Source organism: Corylus avellana, chromosome ca4, assembly GCF_901000735.1.
Source record: "Corylus avellana chromosome ca4, CavTom2PMs-1.0".
Lineage (NCBI taxonomy): Eukaryota > Viridiplantae > Streptophyta > Magnoliopsida > Fagales > Betulaceae > Corylus > Corylus avellana.
In genome coordinates this window covers 13,291,592-13,299,214 of record NC_081544.1, presented here as the reverse complement: position 1 = coordinate 13,299,214, position 7,623 = coordinate 13,291,592, and the positions used below count along the sequence as shown (strand labels likewise).

General features: G+C 36.9%; 1 pseudogene; it reads left to right on the top strand.

The window, feature by feature from the left end:
* LOC132178086 (uncharacterized) overlaps positions 1-4,933 on the top strand; it is an 11,092-nt pseudogene extending 6,159 nt beyond the window's left edge.
* The last annotated feature ends 2,690 nt before the right edge of the window (positions 4,934-7,623 follow it).

Genomic DNA, 7,623 nt, shown 5'->3' with positions numbered 1-7,623 from the left:
TCGTTTAAGCTTTGATTGTGAGGGATATAAGCATTTGTTTCCTTTTTTGGCCTTGCTCAAACTTAACACGCATCACATGTTTGATGTAATATCTCAATGATGTGTAGTTGGTCAAATTTCCCTTGTTTTTCTTGGAGTGATTATGGCCAGTGGCGGAGCACCAAAAAAAAAAAAAAAAATCTCTAAGACGATCTCTCTCAGTCTCTCAGATTCTCTCTAGTCTCTTCATTCTCTGCTCTTTCTATCAAAGATTGTCAAATTCACAGGTAACTCATTGTCTCCTCCTCCCTGGCTTCTCAATTGCTTTTGTAGTTTTATGTTTTAGTTTTAGATTTATATTTTGCTCCTTTTACAGGAAGAGGGTTTGGAAGAAAATTTGGCCCTTTTGGGTCCGGCGGGTTCTTAGGAAATTGAAATCAAAGACACTCTCTTTATCTTCTCAGGTGAGTCACAACACTAGTAATTTCCTAAACCCTAAACTTTTGTGCTACATTTTTTATTCATCCTCTGTTTTTCCTCTGTTTAATTTGTGGGTTTTAAACTTTAATGTTTATTTTGTTTCTTATATCCATATAAACTTTGATTAAACATTAATTTAATTTCACTATTAATTTGAATGATTGAATAAACTTTAATATCCGTATGATTGCTTATTTTGTTGTTTAATGTTTATAAACTTTGATTGTCTCTTATGGGGTCATGATTTAACTTGAAAATTTTAGGTTCATGAATCATGTCAAAATTTAAAACTATCGATTCATTCTTCAAAAGGAAAGAAGCCGACATTTCGAAAAGTAATACACTGTTGGAATCTAATGCCGAAACTTCAAATCCCAATGAGCGTCATCTTAAATCTCCAAGGGTTGAAGATGAAGAATATCCTTTTGAATCTCCAATTGCGGAAACACAAGAGATTCATTTTAAATCATCCACACTCAATGTTAATGAAGTTGATGTTTCCTCTATTTCTATAGAGCGAGATCCAGGATTAAGTCCTCCGATGTGGGACTATCCAGTCAATCGACGTGATGAAATAAGACGGGCTTATTTGAAAGATGGTCCAAATCGATTTATTCTTGCAAATTATCCACTTTCTGGACCAGAAAATCACCCTCGTCGCTTTCAAGCCTCTTGGTTCACACAATTTCCTTGGCTTGAGTATTCTCGTTCTAAGGATGTTGCATATTGTCTACCATGCTATCTTTTTACTATGAAAAGAGATGGACGTCCTAGATGGGATGTATTTACTATCAAGGGATTTAGAAATTGGAGAAAAGTTCATGAGGGAAAAAATTGTGCCTTTTTTGACTCATATTGGGGAGGATCCTTGTTCACCTCATAATAATGCTATGAAATCTTATGAGGATTTACGAAATCAATCACGGCATATCGATAAAGTATTGAATGCACAAAGTATCGAACAAATTCAAAATAATCGACTACGTGTGAAAACTTCTATTGATGTTGTTCGGTGGCTTGCATTTCAAGGATGTGCTTCTAGAGGTCATGATGAGACTCTTGATTCAAAAAATCGAGGTAATTTTCTTGAGCCGATTAAGATTTTGGGATCATATAATGATAAAGTTGCTAGTGTTGTTTTGGAAAATGCTCCAAAATCTGTGAAGTATACTTCACATACAATTCAAAAGGAGATTTTGCAAGTCATTGCAAGTAAAGTGCGAAAGAAAATTCGTGAAGATATTGGAGACTCTAAATTTTGCATCATTGTTGATAAGGCACGTGATGAGTCTAAGAGAGAACAAATGGCAATTGTTTTGAGATTTGCTGACAAAGATGGTTTTATACAAGAACGTTTCTTTGATATAGTTCATGTTAAAGATACATCGGCATTGACTCTAAAGAATGGAATATCAGATGTACTCTCTCGTCATTGCCTTGATATGATGGTGCTAGTAACATGCGTGGTGAATGGAAGGGATTGCAAGCATTATTTCTTAAGGATTGTTCTTGTGCATACTATGTTCATTGTTTTGCTCATCGATTACAATTAGCATTAGTTGCTGCATCTAGAGAGGTGTCTTTTGTTCATGTGTTATTCACAAATTTGAACTTCGTTATCAATGTGGCCAGTGCTTCATGTAAACGTCATGATCAACTACAAGATGTTCATGCAACACAAATTGCTCATTTCGAAGCTCTTGGTGAGCTTGAAACTGGAAAATGGGCTAATCAAATTGGCACTTTGAAACAAGCTGGTGATTCTCCTTGGGGTTCGCATTTTAATTCTATTTGTAGCCTAATAAGGATGTTTTATGCTACTTGTACAGTGCTTGAAGATGTTGGAAGAGATGGAGGTACTTACTCTCAACGAGGAGATGCTAAGGCTGCTTATAAAATGCTTACATCCTTCGAGTTCATATTTATTTTACGGAAAAAATGCAGTTTACCCCCCTGAAGTTTCAGGGGTTTTTCAATTTTAATCCTAAAGTTCAAAAATTGGCAATCTACCCTCCTGAAGTTTCAAAAATTGGCAATTTAAACCTTCCGTTTAATTTTTTCGTTAAATTGGACGGAAATTTTTTTAAAAAAGCCTAAGGGTAATGGTGTAATTTCATATATTTCCGTCCATTTTGACGGAAAAATTAAATGGGGGGTTTAAATTGCGAATTTTTGAAACTTCATGGGGGTAGATTGCCAATTTTTAAACTTTGGGGTTAAAATTGAAAAACCCCTGAAACTCCAGGAGAGTAAATTGCATTTTCCCCTTATTTTACATTTAATGAAGGAAATCATGGGCATTACTGATGTTCTTTGTCAAGTTTTGTAGCAAAAATCTTAAGACATTTTGAATGCTGTTAATTCAGTTTCTATTGCAAAAAAACTTATCCAAAAGTTGAGAGATGATGGTTGGGATAATTTGCTTCAGAACATTGTCTCTTTCTCCAAGAAAGCTGAAATTGACATTCCGGATTTAAGTGCTCATTATATTGAAGGTCGAGGTCGTAGTCAAAAGAATCACATTACATTGGAACATCATTATCATTTTGACATATTCAATACTACTATCGTTTTTCAATTGCAAGAGCTTGATAGTAGGTTTGGTGAAAAGGCGATGAAACTTTTGATACTTAGCTCTGCTTTGAATCCAAAAGATGCTTATAAATCCTTTAAAGTTGACGATATATGTATCCTTGCGGAGAAGTATTATCCTCTTGATTTTTCTAAGCAGGAGAAAATTAACTTGAGATATTAGTTGATGTATTTTGAACTTGATGTGCTTACTGATCTGACATTACAAAATTTGACTTCCATTGCAGAATTATGCCAAGGATTGGCAAAGGCGAAAAAATCAAAGACATATGATCTTATTGATAGATTGATTCGTCTTGTTTTGACTCTTCCAGTGTCTACAGCAACTATCGAATGAGCATTTTCAGCAATGAAAATTGTTAAAACACGACTTCGCAACAAAATGGAGGATGATTTTCTTGCAAATAGTTTAGTTCTCTATATTGAAAGGGAAATTGCTGAGAGTTTCAATTTAGATTCGATACTTGATGATTTTGTACTTCTAAGAGACCGTAAAGTGCAGTTTTAGACACTTTTTTTTTTTTTTTTTTTGTATTTATATCTTTTTGATATAGTGTCGACATGTTACATTTCTAATATATCAATTTCAACACATGTTTATAAACTTTTATAGATATTTTTTGTGATGCATATATTGTGTGAATTACCAAATTTTTCGGGTGAAGAAAATTTTTAGGACGCCAAAAAAATTTTAACGGCACCTCCAATATAGAATAGCTGGCTCCGCCACAGGAGAGACAAAACCTCCAGAGGGGATGGTTAAAATAAATTGGGATGCAATCATCGATGGTCATAAGAAGAAAATGGGGGTGAGAGTGATCATTAGAGATGCAGAGGGGTTTGTTCGGGCCTCAATGTGTACCTCAGTGCTTTACATAATAGACCCAATGGTAGCGGAAGCCGTGGCTACTTGGAAGGCAATTACCCTTGTATGTGAGTTAGGTTCCAAAGGGTATTCTTTGAGGGAGATGCACTGAAAATTGTTCAAGCTCTGTGTAATGGGAGAAAGAGCTAGAGTCAATATGGTCAGTTGCTTGAGGATGCCCAGGCTAAATTAAACAGTCTCCAACTGTGGAAGATCGCTCACATTCGGAGGGCAGCGAATGAAGCAGCTCTTCGGTTGGCCAAAACAGTGGTTCACCAGTTTTTAGTTCACATGTGGTTAGAGGAGAGTCCCATGTTCATTCATAGTATTGTTCTTGTAGAGCAAGTGAAATGCTTGGGAAGTTTTAATGAATATTTGATGAACCACTTTCAAAAAAAAGAAAAATAAAAGTTGTATTTATGTATTTATTTATCTAGATTTGGACCCCCCATATATATGTATATAAAAAATAAAAATAAAAATAAGAAATTAGTTCCGCCCTTGCATACACACAGACAATATTCACAAGAAAGATTTTTTTGGCATAAAACCCCAATAGGAATACATTTAGCCTACCTTGTAATAATTTTAAAATTTTATGATGGATATTAACGCAATTGGGAAAAAAAAAAATTAAGATTTACTTTGTGTAGGTTGAATATGTAATCATGTCTAAACTATTAATTGAGGTGTAATATGGCATGATAATAGCAAAATCATGTCTTTGTAATTATCTTCTACATTTAAAAACCATTAGATCTTTCAATTCGGGGAAAACTTTACTTAACTTTCCTAAATTTTCATCACATTTGCAATGTCTCCTCAAAGTTTAATTTCTCTCAATTTAGTGTGTCCATTTTTCAATTGTTTGTAATCTCACCTATTTGTTAACTTTTATGTTAATGTTGGGTCATGAATCAGCTTCTAAAGCCCAACGGGTCCCAAGCCCAATCTCAGCAAGACAGCACACCCGACAAGACCTCGGACAGCTTAACCCGAGGAGGTTTCGAAAACTGAGGAAGTCTCAGACAAGAGTCTGAGACCACTCCTCGGTAGGTGTTGGTCGTCGAACCCGAGACTCAAGTCCCTCGGGAGAAGAATAGTCAAGAGCCGAGGGTAGACCGGTCATTTCACAACTAAGGATATGCACGTATTCAATCTAAAACAAGTGATTATTATCTCACATTAAAAAAAAAAAAATGGATAGGTAGTTGTCAACATAGATAGTTGTCAACATGCAAGTTGTCGCTACATAAACTGGATAGGTAACCATTCAAATTCAAAAGGTTATCTAAGTCAAACAAAAACCTTATCACTTGTCCCGGGATCTTAGGTTACTAAGATCACGAAGTGGTTAAGAATCCCTACCCTTATCAAATAACTGCGAAACAGATATTGAGGGATAGGAATTCCGAGACGTGCAGAGAACAAATTCTACTCCATGCCTATAAATACAAGTCTCAACTTCAATCAAAGGGTAAGCGCAATCCTGGCTCAAAAACTTTGATTGCTTTTACACTCCTTCCTCACATTCTGACTTAGGCATCAGAGCTTCTCCAGCAGGCTCTAATCCTGTTTTTCTTTGTGTGTAGCCTGACATATCCTTGAAGTTCTCAAAATCCCCTGTGATAAGCGCCGAATGTTGCACATTCAAGCCCCTTAATTTACATATGTTAATTCCTTAGCATTGTTATTTGTTTAATTTTGTTTTGTTTTTGTGTTTCAGTTCTTATGTGACAGACCATTGGAAATTGGGCTTAAAAGGACAACAAATTGAGTATTTTGGAGCTAGGATCGATCGCAGTACCCTTGGGATCGAGCGCACCTGTGCTTGAGCGTTTGCGGTCAGGGATCGAGCGCAATGCGCTCCTGCACACAAAAGCTAAGCTCGAGCACACACTATCTCGGATCGAGCGCACACGGGCGTACAGTGCACGACAAGCTCCTTTTCCAGCTTGGGCTTGGTTTTCAGTCTCCCAATTGGACTGGGAGACTGACTTCCGATTTTCTAAGGACTTCTAGGGTTTTAGGGTTTTCCAAATCCCTATAAATAGGGCTCTAAACATTGTAAACAGACACACCGCTTTCTAGAGCAAAATTCAGTAAAATTGTCTGTGAAGTCTAGAAGATCATGAGCAGCTAAACCCAATTGTGGGGTATTGATGTAACCCTTTCCAAGCACAATGGTTTGATTGTATTTAATTTCTAGTTCTTTTATTTATGCATATTGATTGTATAACTCTGAGGAGTGCTACAATTGATTTATGTTCGTCATATTAAATGCAATTGTTCTTAAATTCCAATTCAATATTAGTAAAATTCTTATCTTGTCTTAGAAATTATTTTACTATTGTTGAACTCAAATCATTTATGTTTTCTGTGATCATAAGAATGATTGTTATACAATGGTTCTTAATCGACATGCAATCAATAGGGTTAGATAGACCATACCTAGGAAAGATGGATCGTACTACACCCTAGTTTAGTGTAATTTAGGTAGACGATCTGTGCCAACCGAAGATGGGTTATGCTATTCCATTGATTGTATGAAATTCCTTTTCAATCATGTGTTTCTTGTTTGAATCATAATATGCATAGAATAAATAGCTAGAATTGAATACAGTTGACCATTGATGTGCGGATTGTGGTGAAGTCCATACCCTACTCTCTCTCTCATATATTTACTCCCTTTACTCAGTTTATTTTATGCACTTTAAATTCACACAAACAATTCACTCTCTTTTAATTAAGTTGACTTTGATCTCTTAATTTTGATAATTAAATCCCTGCAGTCCTTGAGGTTCGACACCCTCAATATAGCCCTATCCTACGGGATTCGTTCTATTGCAAGTGGTAATTTTATAATTGATATTTTTTGTAACAAAAATACCACATCACCCTGCAAGGCATGCCACGCCACCATCTCGAAAAATTGTGCATCAACAGTTTGGCGCCATCTGTGGGAACCGTTTGATCAATTCTCATCATCCTTTACTCCGATATGGTGACTACACGTTCCCATTCTCAACCAGAGCGTCAAGCCGGCGTTCCTCCTAATCTCGCTGATTTCATGAAGCAGATGACTGAGTCCATGAATGCCTTACAAAAGCAGAATGAAGATCTCGCCACAAGGTTTACGATCACCAAGGGTCGAAATAGCCGGAAGGATCAAGAGCGGGAAGAAAGGTGAGCTAAAAAGCATGAGGATAGGCGTGAGAAGGAGAAACGCGACGAGATCCATAGAGGGAGCAAATCCAGGGCCATGATCATGAAGATGATATGAGTTCAGTTCAAGCCAGCCATCACACAACTGTTCAAAACGAAGAGTACCGCCAACAGACAAACCCTGAGAGGTCTTGTCATAGTAGATCTTGACGGGAGCAATCTCGCCAAGAGGACCATCACAACGAAAGGCATAATGAAGAGATGGAGGATCTCAAGAAGAAATATGAAGAGATGGCTCGCCAGATGGCTAATGGCGAAGAGAAGTCAACTGGAAGGGAACTCATGGAAAACAAGAATCTGCCATTCACCACTCAAGTCATAAATTTTCCCCTGCCTGACAAATTCAAGATGCCCCGAGTCAATAACTATGATGGCACAGGAGATCCCACGGAGCATATGGAGAGTCTCCACATGCATTTTATCCTCCATGGCACCCCAGATGAGATTTCGTGCAGGTCCTTTCCCCTAACTTTGGCTGGAGT